The sequence below is a fragment of the Mytilus trossulus genome, chromosome 1 (assembly GCF_036588685.1).
Source record: "Mytilus trossulus isolate FHL-02 chromosome 1, PNRI_Mtr1.1.1.hap1, whole genome shotgun sequence".
Classification (NCBI taxonomy): Eukaryota; Metazoa; Mollusca; class Bivalvia; order Mytilida; family Mytilidae; genus Mytilus; species Mytilus trossulus.
Genome location: NC_086373.1, coordinates 62,376,724 through 62,391,756, shown reverse-complemented (window position 1 = coordinate 62,391,756; position 15,033 = coordinate 62,376,724). Strand labels below are relative to the sequence as shown.

At 31.9% G+C, this 15,033-nt stretch overlaps 1 long non-coding RNA gene across 1 annotated transcript; it reads left to right on the top strand.

Annotated features, from left to right (window-relative positions):
- Positions 1-2,996: 2,996 nt before the first annotated feature.
- Positions 2,997-12,070, top strand: LOC134709377 (uncharacterized). Its single transcript, XR_010105956.1, has 4 exons — positions 2,997-3,077; positions 9,900-9,956; positions 11,265-11,298; positions 11,923-12,070. It is a non-coding gene; the product is annotated as an uncharacterized LOC134709377 (long non-coding RNA).
- Positions 12,071-15,033: the final 2,963 nt, after the last annotated feature.

The window sequence follows — 15,033 nt, the reverse complement described above, 5'->3', positions numbered from 1 at the left end:
AAATAAAATTGTATATAAATTCTTAGAAATATTTGTTTATGATTTGTCTTTTGATTATTTCTAGATTATTTATTTTTAGTTTTGTTGATAATAAAATTTCTTCCTTCATTATATGGTGTAATCTTTTTTTTGTGGTATCTTGAGATTGAATAATCTCCCTTTGTGAATATTTGGAGAACTCAAATCAGATAATTTAGAATAAATAGATATGATATACAGCACAAACAGGATACATTTATAGCTGAATGAATAGCATTTTATAATAAATAACAAGAGAAAAAACGTAACTTCTTAGAGAATAAAACCTCAACAGATGTCATATTAAGATTGATTTTTTTAGTTGCTTTTCTTGTAACTATGTAGTTGTCGTTTCTTTATGTAATATATACGTGTTTCTCGTTTTGTTTATATAGATTAGACCGTTGGTTTTCCCGTTTGAATGGTTTTACACTATTAATTTTGGGGCCCTTTATAGCTTGTTGTTTGGTGTGAGCCAAGGCTCCGTGTTGAAGGCCGTACTTTAACCTATAATGGTTTACTTTTTAAATTGTTATTTGGATGGAGAGTTGTCTCATTGGCACCCACACCACATCTTCCTATATCTATGAAATCATTCTATCACCTAGATACTTTAGGGACTGCATTTAATTGTTCTTTAGAATTTATATTTATTTTCTTGTGTGATTGATTCACATTAAGGTAGTAATAAGGTTATTTTCTAATTTACTAAAGTTGACCTTATATCTATAGTTGGTTATATGATTGGCATACCACTTTGTAAGTTTTACACATGAAGAAATTTCGCTACCTTATTCTCAGATATAATTACATTATAGTTTCAAGTCATGAATATGCAGGTACCACACAAGTATATTTTTTTTTATCTGATAATAAATACAAGACAAAAACAAAGTAAGTCTTTTAGGTTTTATCAATATTTCAATGATTATTTTGGCAAAAATTCCAAAATGAAAGACATGTTCCTACGTGAGTCATACCAATGATGGCTACCTTAGTTCAAGTAGGCCAACCGTTAAACCAAGAGGGAATTTCAATATATTTGTTTGAATTTTAAGCGGCGATGGTCTCCATCGTTTTGTCTTATAAAATGGACGAAGTGTTCAAAATAGCAATCCACGACTGGACAATGATGGAGCTACCATAAAAGGATAGATTTCACGTCTCGACGAATATCGTTTAATATTTGTTCCAGTCGCAGTAAAAAAAATCTGATTCACAGCAGCTGTATATATTTTCACTTACTTTGCATGTAGCGTCTATAGTGTACAATTTATAAACACTTGTATTAACGTTGCATTATTTTTGTCTAAGTGTTAACAAAGAAAACAAATAACGTGTCAATAATGCTAAATTAACCAAGGATTTGTATAGTTTGACTATTATAGTTGACTATACAAATCCTTGATTAAACAACTATACAATATTTTCTGCTGATGGAGATTTTAATCCCCAAGGATATCACCAGCCTAGTAGTTCACACTTCTGTGTTGACATGAATTGTCAATGATATGATCATAGTCATAAATTAACTGTTGACAAAACTTTGATTTTTTGAAATACGATACCTTAGGAATAGATTACATTAGCTGTTTTATGCAAACTTTTAGTAGTTTTTGGTCCTCAATGCTCTTCAACTTCGTACTTTATTTTCCCTTAAACATTTTTTGATTCGAGCGTCACCGATGAGTCTTTTGCAGACGAAACGCGCGTCCGACTCAAATATAAAACTAAGAAAAGAAGGACGCGATGGTGGCCACCATCGTATCGGAAGATATAAATGAGTAAACCAAACATGATAACTGAAAGCAAAACAAATAAATCCAAGTCAAACAGCTATATAAAAAAAAACATAGTTTGATGCTAAAACTGATTAAAGAAGGACGTAATGGTGGCCAAGACCAACGGAACATATTCTTGGTCATCTGTAACATAGAAATTCCAAAATTGCCAACTCAATCATGATGGTGTCCATACATTTTTCAGACAGATGACTGACATTTTACCAGTTTATGTAAGTAATCTTGGGTTGAAAGCTTCCTTGTAAGCGGCAACCTTTAAACAAGGATATGTAGGGGACCCAAGTCCTGGAAATTTATATCAACATGAGTTAATATACTCAATATATATTTTTAAACTCGACCAATCCCGTTTCTCCATCTAGAAGGATATAAACGGATCCACCAGAGGATTGCTGACATTGCTGTTTTATCGTGAAGTTTTTATCTAGAGGTCTGCTCAATATATAGATGTCAATGACGTATTATTTATCATAAAGTTATTCATTTATTCAGTAAGTTTGATGTTATTAATGTTTATGAATTTTAAAGAATATACCACAAAGTTAATTCTTTCGTATCTTTATTTGAAAAATATATATTACCAATAGTATGAAACAATCTTTCCCCGTGGATGATTTATACTCCTAATTATGATTCAAACGTTCAAATATCATTGTTTTACAATGTTTGCAATACTAACCTACTTGGCTGGACAGAAGTCAAATGTTATATATCAATGACAATAAAAGCATTTAAAAAGGTATAAACTCAACATTTTTATAATGTTGACAAGTTCACATTTTCAAATAAGACTACGATAATTAAAGGTATTATTATTGAACTGAACCCTCATGTCCCCCATTATTTGTAAAACAGATATGAAACTGAAAATTGTCTTGATTGAAAGATATATGAAATCTTTACAAGTTTGGCCTATAAATTGTCTTACCTGTATTTACTTTTTTTAAATGCCTTGTTTTGAATGTATTTATAATGACTTCTTGGAAGTTGGTTTAAAAATAGAGAGAAGTAAATGTCATCTTTTGTTTTCTTTGGAGATGACTTAAGGAAATTATTTCCCATTCGTTTCAAGAGAAATTTAAAGAATTGTGTCGTAAAGTCTCACCGACCATTTTACTCTTTAACTATGGAGAAACAGGGCAAATTGTGAACATTTGTGTGTGTAACAATTAACTGGAAAAAAAACATTCTTAACACCAGATGAACTGAATAGATATAATATGCAGTATCCGATGAGGAGGTGGAAATCCTAGTCAGGTAAATACAATATGAATTGTTCAAGATTTTAAAAGTTTAAAGCTCAATTAGGTCATTATAATTTTTAAAATGAAATATGTATCAAGTGCCCTTGATTAAAGTGTGTTTGGAACTAAAGGTTTTGGAAAAGGAAAAAAGAAATGTGAAAAAAAAGAAATAGAAAAAATATAATATCTAGGCTTTTACTTACTAGTATTGTCTTTTTAAATGTAATAGATACAATCTTTTTCCGAATGCGTTGCAAACATTTGTACTTCAATATCATCAAACGAATAAATCCTTTTTTTCTCTCGGTTTTTTCTATAACACCACCACCCCACCCCCACCCCAACAAAATAAAATAATAAATTGAATTAAACAAAATCAATTTTAATTTTTCATTGCACAACGTTGCAGTGATCAATGATTTTTCTGTTTTCAACCGAGTTATCACGGGGAAGTAAAAACACACCTGTAATTGTGTAGAGATCTTTATGAAAATGATTACATTTTTTATCCTCAAAAACCTTGTTGTTCCTTTACGTATTTCGTTGTTCATAGTTCTGTTTCATCCATAATATATAGAAAAAAATATCATTTACTTAAAATTTTGCTAATTCAATTTCGATTTTACGTGGATTCATATGATAACAATACGATGCAGTTTTTGAGAAAGGAAAAAAAAAGAATCCGTAGACAACTGTACGGGTTATTAAAAATTTACCGGAATATATTTATTATTTTGGCTATGTGTCTAAATGTGTTGACAGGCGTTTATTTCTATAAGGATAAGGTTTCGAAGTTCTAAAACTTTTTTTTTATTCGGTAACCATTGAATCCAAGCAAAATCTTTTGGGGAAAATTGTAACCTTACCACACATCGAGCAAATTCATTTTACACATAATTGTTATGAAAAGTAACCGCCTTATAATTTGATACGTAAGACGTGCTATACGTCCAAAGTAATCTATGCCTGGGATATGAAAATCTTAAGTATTTCGAATAACTAATACATTTGTCAACAGGATATATATAAAAATTACCATACAATTGATATTCATGTAAACACCGAAGTGCTGACTACTAGGATGACGATACCCTCGGGGACGAAACATCCTCCAGCACTGGCATCTACCCAGTGGTGTTAATAGTTATCAAAGATGCCAGACTTATATTTTGACACGCCAGACCCGCGTTTCGTCTACATAAAACTCATAAGTGACGCTTAGTTCTAAATAGGTATAAAGCCAAACAGAGCAATGTTGAAGATAAGAGGCGAAAAGAAGAAATGTTTTCTCGTTTTCCTTCAAGAATTAAATAAAACTGTGTTAATACCTTTAACCCCCCTTTTTTTTTTTAAAATAAATAAAAAGAAAGACGCTGAAATATCAAAACATTTTATAGAGTAAAGAGACTGGTCTACTATCAGCATGCATAGATATTTGACAGATAGATATCCTAATTTCATTTAATATTCTTGGCTTAATTGTATAGTAATCAAAAGTACCAGGATTATAATTTAGTACGTCAGACGCGCTTTTCGTCTACATAAGACTCATCAGTGACGCTCAAATCGAAATATTTATAAAGCCAAACAAGTACAAAGTTGAAGAGCATTGAGGATAAAAAAATCCAAAAAGTTGTGCCAATTACGGCTAAGGTAATATATGCCTGGAATAAGAAAATCCTTAGTATTTCGAAAAGTTCAAAGTTTTGTAAACAGGAAATTTATAAAAATGACCACATGATTGATATTCATGCCAACATCGAAATGTTGACTGCTGGGATGGTGATACCCTCGGGAACGAAACGTCCACCAGCAGTGGCATCGACCCAGTGGTTTAAATAGTTATTAAAAGTACCAGGATTAAAATTTAGTACGCCAGACGCAAGTTTCGCTAAAATTAATATTAAGCAACGCGCTTGTTATGAATGGCTTAGTATGATTAGTCTGAAACTGTTATCATAAATAACCATAATAACACCCACTTTCATTTAAAAAATGCATAAACATATATAACTTGACTGAGAGCAAAGAGTCTGAACAGTAAATGAGTGTACCGCAATGGTCATGTGTGAAACTGGACTCCGTAACTGAATATGTCCAATATGGCTTAGTGATGAATTTGTGTTATCAGATCAGTTAAGTTACATATCGCTATTTCAGGTTGACGTCTATTAACTTGTGAAGTAAATGTGCTATATGTCCTATATCTATCCACATAAGTTATTGTATACACATATGGGATATTGATAATAAATAAAATTATTCAAGGTAAGTTTATAAATCTTCCTAGTCTGTGGTGGTCATTTTGCATATTTTTGTCAAAACCTTTTATAGTATATCACAACTGATCGGCTAACTACGTGCATGTAATTGAAGAATGTTTCCGTTAAGAAACTTCTAATTGTTATGAGGGTAGGTTCAAATTTCCCAGAACTTTAAATTATCTTCTTAAATAAGATTACATTCAAGCAACTGTCAAAGTAAGATAAATTATTCACTACACGGGAAACAATTGAAAAGGATTTATCAATTGTCACAAGTTGATCTTTACTTTGCTGACTTCTAGTTTAAATCCCATGTTCGCGGCGACTACTACTGTGGTAGTCTCAAGTGATTGTAAAAATAAGTTACTAGTAATGCAAATTCAAATAAAGTATATAATATGATTACATTTTTTCCAGTTTTGGTTATTGTAAAATCTTACGACTCTTGTCAAAGCCAAAATACACTAAAATCTTACGAAAAAAAAGGTCTACGCATATAATTCTTCTAATACACCGTTCCAGGGAGAAAATTTCAGACACTGAATAATCAATTTTCGACTCTATCTTTAAACCATTTGCGAGTATGGTCTTCATACACGAGGATAGTTCGTCGGAAGGGGACGATAAATGGCTGACCCGTGTTTTAGAGTAAACGACACCCTTGTAGATTTAAAAAAGAACAGGATAATGTCGCTACAAGGCAGCTTTAACACCTGCAAAGTGGAAAGGTATTGATATACGTTGCAATAACTTGTTTCCCAACCCACTGTAAAACAAATATGTTTAGACTTAACCTCTTTTACAGCATGATTTATTTTCCCCTTGTGTTCAAATAGACCGTTTCTATGCATTTTTTGCGTTTGTTTTTGTTGCAATTAGTGTTTTTGTTGTATCCTTAAACATTGACATTCCCTCGGTATAAGTTTGTAATCCTGATTTGTTTTTACTTAATCGATTGGTGACGATATGAACACCCGTGTATTACTGTTACCTTAATTTAACATATACATATATAGTCTAAAAAGATATATGTATCGAATGTGTTATATTCAATATCATCAAATTCACAAACATTTTATGGACTTTTATCCCTATATCATCATTTTTTATGAAATAACTTCCGAACATATTGTATGACAATGTTTTTGTCCATAATTGAATCCAATAAATTGATTAAATGGAAACAAAACATTTTTTTAAAAGATTTATCTCAAAGTATAAAGAAATTTAGGACTTGTTTTGTATTTTTGCTTTTGTATCAACCAATTCATAGTTACTTAGTACACGGAAAAAATACAATATACAATAAGAAAGAAAGACAAGCATTTTTATTGGACAAGGAGATGTGGAAATAATAAACTGTTATATAAATACCTGATACCACTAGTATATTTTTTTGTATACAATATACAATTCTCATATAACGCTGTATTGTTTTACATAACGTAAGTTTCATTATTGAAAAGGGATAGCGTACATAAAATTTCTACATCTCACAAAGCAGTACATTTAAAGCATGGTTTCGGCAAACAAGTTTATTGTAGATTCTGTAATAGAGAAGCAAAAGATACCAGAAGGACATTCAAACTCATAGATAAAAAAATAAACTGACGATGCAAATTAATAACAGATTTTTCAATAATTTATTCTAATACTTGGGAGCGGCTGTGCAACATCGTATCTTCGTTAACTTTCCTATATGTTAAAATGTAGTATCAACGTGTGTAAATGGTCATATTTTTAACGGTGAGTTCAAACTAAATATTTGGCTAGTAATTTGGTGAGTTACACTGGACTTGTAGTCGATGTTTAAATCGATACACTTGTAAGGCGAATTCAATTGAGAAGTGAAAGACCAGTGCAAAATAAATAACACATGCATATCTTATTTATAATTAAAATGCAAATGCGTGATTCCAAAAAAAATGTTTAGCTGTTGTTTAAGGGCGACCGATTCAGTTTTGATCCCGCAGTGTTTTTGGACGAAAATCAGCATACAAGCTATTGTATTGACTGACAGTTTAAACATATACTAAAAATAGCTGTTCTTTTGATTTTCTTGTCTTTGGAAAAAAAATGACACTAGCGGAAATTTTGAAATATCGTTTGGAATATCTTTGGAGCCATTAATTTTGTTTTATTAAATTTTGATGATGTTCGGCTTTTTTGCTGTATCTATCTATTTAATGTTGCAAAAATCATTGGTGAATTGTTCATACACATTTGTCCGAACAATCTATGAACATAATCAAGCCAAATGTAATTCAAAAGGGGAGACATGTTCTCTTTTTCAAGCTACTTTTTTAACCCAGTCGAAATGCCTCTCTACACATAAGGTCACATTTTGACGTCATCAAAAATATAGTTTACGTTTGCGACGTCATTACTATCCTTGTAACTGTATCGTATATCCTTAACTCAATAATGTTTATCTCTTCGACGTACAGACAACTGATTAATGATACATATACTAATTTTTGTCCCTTATATTTTATTAACTGTGCATTTGCATTCAGATATCGCAAATCAAATTTATTCGTTCATAGTGTATTAATTTGCCTTTTAAATTGAGTTAAGCCTGCCAATTGATATTTTATCGTGTGTTTTTCTATGTTGTGATGTTATGCTATCGTTTCAGAAAAGGGGTAAGGTTTGGTACCATTAAAACGTTTAATCCCGCTGCCAATGTTTGCACCTGTCCTAAGTCAGGAATCTGATGTACAGTAGTTGTCGTTTGTTTATGTAATTTATACGTGTTTCTCGTTTCTCGTTTTTTTTAATATAGAATAGACCGTTGGTTTTCCTGTTTGAAGGGTTTAACACTAGTAGTTTTGTTCGGTGTGAGCCAAGGCTCCGTGTTGAAGGCCGTACATTGACCTATAATGGTTTACTATTTTAAATTGTTATTTGGATGGAGAGTTGTCTCATTGGCACTCACACCACATCTTCATATATCTAAGCTTCCATAATACAAGGAAAGTTTGTCGCAGAACTGGTTTTTTATATCAACTTTGATATGAATTCAAAATGTCTATTTTTGTATTAATTCATGCTCTCTTATGTTTTTTTTCATGTGCAAACTTACTAAATTTAGGCAATTTTCAACTACTCATAGGTTGAAAAATAGCACGGTGACCCATACTTTTTATTATATTTTTGAAAAAAGCACAGTAAAATTTTCATCTTGACAAATTATAAGAAAATTCTGTCTCAAAAAACATTTACTTATGATCTACCTTAAAGTCATAAGAAACCTCAAATAAAAAAAAAAATATGAATATGTTTTTTTATAACTAAATGTATGGGTTTTACTATACAACTTATGTAATATACTTTTTTCTGAGGAAAATTCTTTAATTTGTCCACATACAGAAGAAGTTTACCTAATTTAAATTGCTTGCTTCCAGGAAGCAATTCGCCGACATATTTTCCGTATGCATAGTGACCCGAGCGTAACCCTCCGGTGATCGCAATACACATGGATCTGTCATTGAAATAAACAAATATTTGATTATACATGTCAAAAACGTGCTCAATACCAATGCTTTTTGTGATTTGTTTGCTATAAGGTAACAATCGGTAAAACTCGGCTGCAAAACACGGCATTTAATGAGCAGCCATATTTGTTAAATCATACCAAACAGAGAGAAAAAAAATTGACGATTAAATGATACATTTGTGAAAATAATGATAAAATCCTGCACAGAGGACTAAGTTTATGATGTATACATTCATTGGTTGAAGAATTGCATAAACTTTATTTTTCACCACTCACTCGTTTCATATGACTTTAAACTGAATTTGGTTATTCATTGAAGGTCTATTTAGGTCAAATAGCTTCCAGAATTCTTCATGATTATACATATCTGAATTTCAAATGGGTTGAGTTGAGCGTTCTAGACGCATACAAAGCCAGAAAAGCGCTTCAGTCGTACGAAGTTTAGTAAGTGTTGTTACTGCAATATGATCAGGCAAATATTACATTTACATGCCTGGTTTAAATTTCAAAGTTCAATGACCTGAAGTGTTATCAAAGTCAAATTTCTTTATGAAGCGATGTTGTAAATAAAAGAGGTGCAATTACAAAAGCTTTTGTCAAAAGGAACGTATGTACTGACTCAATGCAAAAGATGTATACCCGATATGGATCACTGATCCTTGTCTTTGGTCTTATATCATTTATACATGCATTCATACTTGGGAGACTTTAAAATGCGAGTGCAGTTCTGTGTCACAGTCACTACTATATGAAATAGTTTATAGTTTGAACTTTATTATGCATGCCTGTTTAAAAGGATTTTTTTGGTGATTATACTCTTATTTAAGTTATTCACACTATGTTTTATCATTTAATCCAGTTGTCAATTATATATGAATTTTCTACTTTTGAGATCTGTAGGATTATTATTCTAAACAGACTGTTTTCAAATTACGTCTTTTCTATCGAAATGGTTTATAACGATTTGGGTTTTTTTGTAACGACTAGGTGAGTTTTTTCATTATGCTACAGATCACCTATAAACATATTTGGCATGCGATATTAATGAACATTTAACTTTGCTTTGTTACAGATTCCACCTCGACTGTCCTCCATCGAGCATTTTGACATCACGAGTATTTTTAGTTTTGTACGTAATATAACTTCGACATTCAGTATCATATTTTTAACAGTTGCTTCAACTTCGTACATTATTTGGCCTTTTTAACTTTTTTGGATTCGAGCGTCACTGGTGAGTCTTTTGTAGACGAAACGCGCGTCTGGCGTATATACAAATTTTAGTCCTGGTATCTATGATGAGTTTATTTACTTGATGTGTTTTTGGAATCGTTTGAAGGTTGAACTATATGTGCCTGGTCTTGAAGACCACACGACTTATTTCCCTTCGTTTTATTTTTCGTTGTTAACGTCTTAATGTACAATCTTATCAGTTTGTAATAGCATTTGAATATTATAAGACTTAACTTACAATAATCCTAATAAATCTTGGTTATTGAACTTGTCATTTTTACGGCTGGTGATATTTTTTTTGCATTTCGTACACGTATCAATTGTTTATGATTATTACTAAAACATTCAACCTCGGAATTTTGAAGTTCGATATTCAATGAAGATATGATGAACCTGTCAAAAGTACTATTGTTTATTCAAACCAAGAAGTTTAATATCAATTATCTATACACCAACAGAGTGAAGCATGCAGGAAGAATTTAGTGAACTAGAATTGAAATTAGAAAGAGATAACATTTTGCTACATATTGAATTTTAGTTTTTGTAAACAGTAAGTTTCCTCCCCGAGTACGTCACAACTACAGTAGTCAGGACTTCTATGCTGACATGAATCATCATTAATATGTTCATATTGATAATGGATTAAATGTTTATAAACATAAAATGTATCGAAATAGTATAAGGATAATTCTATTGCAGGAATAATTTCCTATAGCTCAGTTGGCCAAATAACTCGAGTGTTTGGTCAGAAATGATCTTCAAATTCGTACTTCATGTAAAAATTTTCATCGGAAGATTGAAATTGATCCTACACAATTAATACTGTGTATTGGATGAACAAAATAACTAAAATCACCGCCATTTTTTTATGGTGTTCATGTACTGACTGTCCCTCTGGTATCTTTCGTCCTTCTTTACTAAGCTTTTTATGTTGTTTTTTTGTGTACTATTGTTATCTTTTTTTTTTTTTTTTTTGGTTCATTATTGTTGAATTTCCCTTTTGTTTCTTTCGGCTCTCTTTTGATGAGTTATTATATGTTGTTCGGTGAAATTAACCAATGCTGCAACATTCTATGGATAGCTAGATTAACAAAAAAGTGATCATTATAAGTAAATTGTTTTCAATCTGATGAATTCATATATCAACTAGAACTTAAGTTTTATGTTTGGGTTTTATTTGTTTAAAAATTTCATTTTATTTTAACAGACGATATGTAACGTTGCAGGAACGAGTATTGAAGGTTTGTATGATAAAGATTTTCAAAGAATTTATATGGCCAGATATATTTCTTTTTGCTACATTCTCATAACTTGATCATGTTTTACCGGCTTCTTTGATTTTCAAAGTTCAATGCTGTTCAAAGTCTTGAAATTATGTTCCAGATACTTCTAATGATACCAGTAAAACAAAATATCCCCTTTATGCTGATCATTTCAGACGTTGAACATTTCATTGCGGTTTATTTGACGTACTTTTCAAATCTCTTTTGACTTATTTCTTGACTGTAAAATACAGGCGAAAGATACACTTACAATGCAATTGAAAAAATAAATAAACCCGAACACCCCGCAAAAATTCCCAGGCTTGATCTCATGCCGAAAGGTAAGCACAACCTGCTCCACGGAATAAACCTGTGCAAGGCTGTTGTGTTGCTCATGCACGTACATACCCAGTGATACAATTTATATATTCGGTAGGTCATAATTGAAGAAAGAGAACGCCGATTGAGGATAATTGTCTTTGCGGTCTATTTATTTTGTTTGCATTGATGTTTTATTGACTATCTCAAATCCCTTTACAATAAAGGACTTCTGACTATTACCTCTAAAAGGTAATGGGAGTCTTATTTTTTGTTCTTTGATAGTTTTCATAAAGATCACAGTAATTTTGGCGATTTTAATTGGAGAGTTAGAGGAAAAGCAGTATATGACTTTGATGATTCTCGTTGTAAATCTGGATTTTCATCATTCGGTAAGATATCTTTGTTTTGTACTATAATATTGATATGTATATTGTGTGTATTCCCCAAACTTTGTAGAACAATATGACGCTGATAGATAAAGATACTAGTATGTAGTTTTTTCTTTTAAAAAATAATCATCATTATCATCAGCGAAAACCAACGACTATCTTTTGCTTTTTTATTAACCTTTAGGTAGTGCATGCTATAAACTTGTCCATGGCAAATTGAACTGGAAGCAATCAAAGAACGAGTGTCCAAAAGTTTACGGCCACGAATAACTCCTAGATGCTATAACATGTCAAGAGGAAAAAAGTATGTGTAATTAGTCACAGTTTTTGTAAATATTTGCAGTATAAGTTTTATTTACTTTTTTCTATCTTAAAGTATTAGGTATATGTAAATTTTAATAAAGCACTTTACACTGACAAGAAGTTTATTGTAAAAGTTCGTAAATTCTACTTTAACAGTTATGATAAGTAAATGTATGGAGGCTGAATATTATAGTTCATGATATTTATAAGGTACTTTTATTAAGTTATGGAAAAATTAACAACAAATGATACGTTTCCGGAGCCATCTACTGCCCTTAAAAAATGAAGATCATTATCCTCGAATGTGATCTACCAAATTTCACTTTTCACTTGGTTTTTACTATTATGTATAACTGTTCTTCATCTAAACATTTTATAGACGGAGTTCATCGGTGAACTGCAATGTTCATTTATTACAGTGAGGAACTAATTATCTAGAATCACCTTGAGAAGGGAAAAAACTTTTGACGATCGAATTTGAAATATATAGACAACATATGTAAACAGGTGTTAAATCTGTCGAAGCGGATATGCTGAGGTGCTCCTTTGAAGTTTTGTTTGGATATTTATCAAAATGAATGCACGAGAATACCTTTGCTGAAATTACTGATTGTTGTGCGATGTCATTTGAAAATAACACTATATTTATTGCACTACAAACTGCACTACTGGGGATCTTGATTGCCTCTAATAAAGACATTTCTCTACAATTACAATTAAAACAGAATAAATCAACAAAAAAGAGATTTAGATTTCATTTCAACTCCTCTTTTTAAATGAATGCAGTGTGATAAACTTGTAAATATTCAATAACATATAAAATTGCATTAATATTTCTATATATATGCATGTTCTAGTTGCAGAGTGGTATGTTTATAACGATATGGCATGTAAATTTCTACCGCTTGGTCTGTATACTGATGAACGTGAATTAATTTTTGACAAGAATCGATACTTTAATAAAGACAAGCATGATATATTACACCGTCATATCAAATCGACCTCATGAGGGTTCTAGATCTTAAATAGACAAGCATGATATATTACACCGTCATATCAAATTGACCTCATGAGGGTTCTAGATCTTAAATAGACAAGCATGATATATTACACCGTCATATCAAATTGACCTCATGAGGGTTCTTCAACAGACAAGCATGATATATTACACCGTCATATCAAATCGACCACATGAGGGTTCTTCAACAGACAAGCATGATATATTACACCGTCATATCAAATCGACCTCATGAGGGTTCTTCAACAGACAAGCATGATATATTACACCGTCATATCAAATCGACCTCATGAGGGTTCTAGATCTTAAATAGACAAGCATGATATATTACACCGTCATATCAAATCGACCTCATGAGGGTTCTTCAACAGACAAGCATGATATATTACACCGTCATATCAAATCGACCTCATGAGGGTTCTTCACCAGACAAGCATGATATATTACACCGTCATATCAAATCGACCTCATGAGGGTTCTTTAACAGACAAGCATGATATATTACACCGTCATATCAAATCGACCACATGAGGGTTCTTCACCAGACAAGCATGATATATTACACCGTCATATCAAATCGACCTCATGAGGGCTCTTCAACAGACAAGCATGATATATTACACCGTCATATCAAATCGACCTCATGAGGGCTCTTCAACAGACAAGCATGATATATTACACCGTCATATCAAATCGACCTCATGAGGGTTCTTCAACAGACAAGCATGATATATTACACCGTCATATCAAATCGACCTCATGAGGGTTCTTCAACAGACAAACATGATATATTACACCGTCATATCAAATCGAGCTCATGAGGGTTCTTTAACAGACAAGCATGATATATTACACCGTCATATCAAATCGACCTCATGAGGGTTCTTCAACAGACAAACATGATATATTACACCGTCATATCAAATCGACCTCATGAGGGCTCTTCAACAGACAAGCATGATATATTACACCGTCATATCAAATCGAGCTCATGAGGGTTCTTCAACAGACAAGCATGATATATTACACCGTCATATCAAATCGACCTCATGAGGGTTCTTCAACAGACAAACATGATATATTACACCGTCATATCAAATCGACCTCATGAGGGTTCTTCAACAGACAAGCATGATACATTACACCATCATATCAAATCGACCTCATGAGGATTTTTCAACAGACACAATTCGCCGTTTGAGAATTGAATGCATTCTGGGTAATATTTTAAAAAATGTACACCGAAACGTCGTGATTGGTTGAAAACGTCCAAAACAATGGAAATTCGACCAATGTTGTGACGTTATTTTCATTTTTGGGGTACGAACAATAAAATTACCCATAGTCCTTTAGATTCTGAAACGGCCAATTATGCAGACTGATATAAATTTCATATGTTGAAAACTAACGTTCTATCCGATTAATACTTTGATTGAAAAGTACTCCCGATATGATATTGGTAAAGCGTGAAAGATCATTTATGAGGAATAAAAGATAAGCCAAAGATACTAAAGGCGTAGTCAAACTCATAAAAAGACAAAAAATGACAATGCCATGAAAATATCTGTTGAATATAACAAAAAAACAGTACTGAAACCCAAGACTGAGAAACACGATCTAGACGATCATTGTCAAATTATCGGCCTCGCTGTGCTTACTTAAAACGACTCTCACTATTTTCAT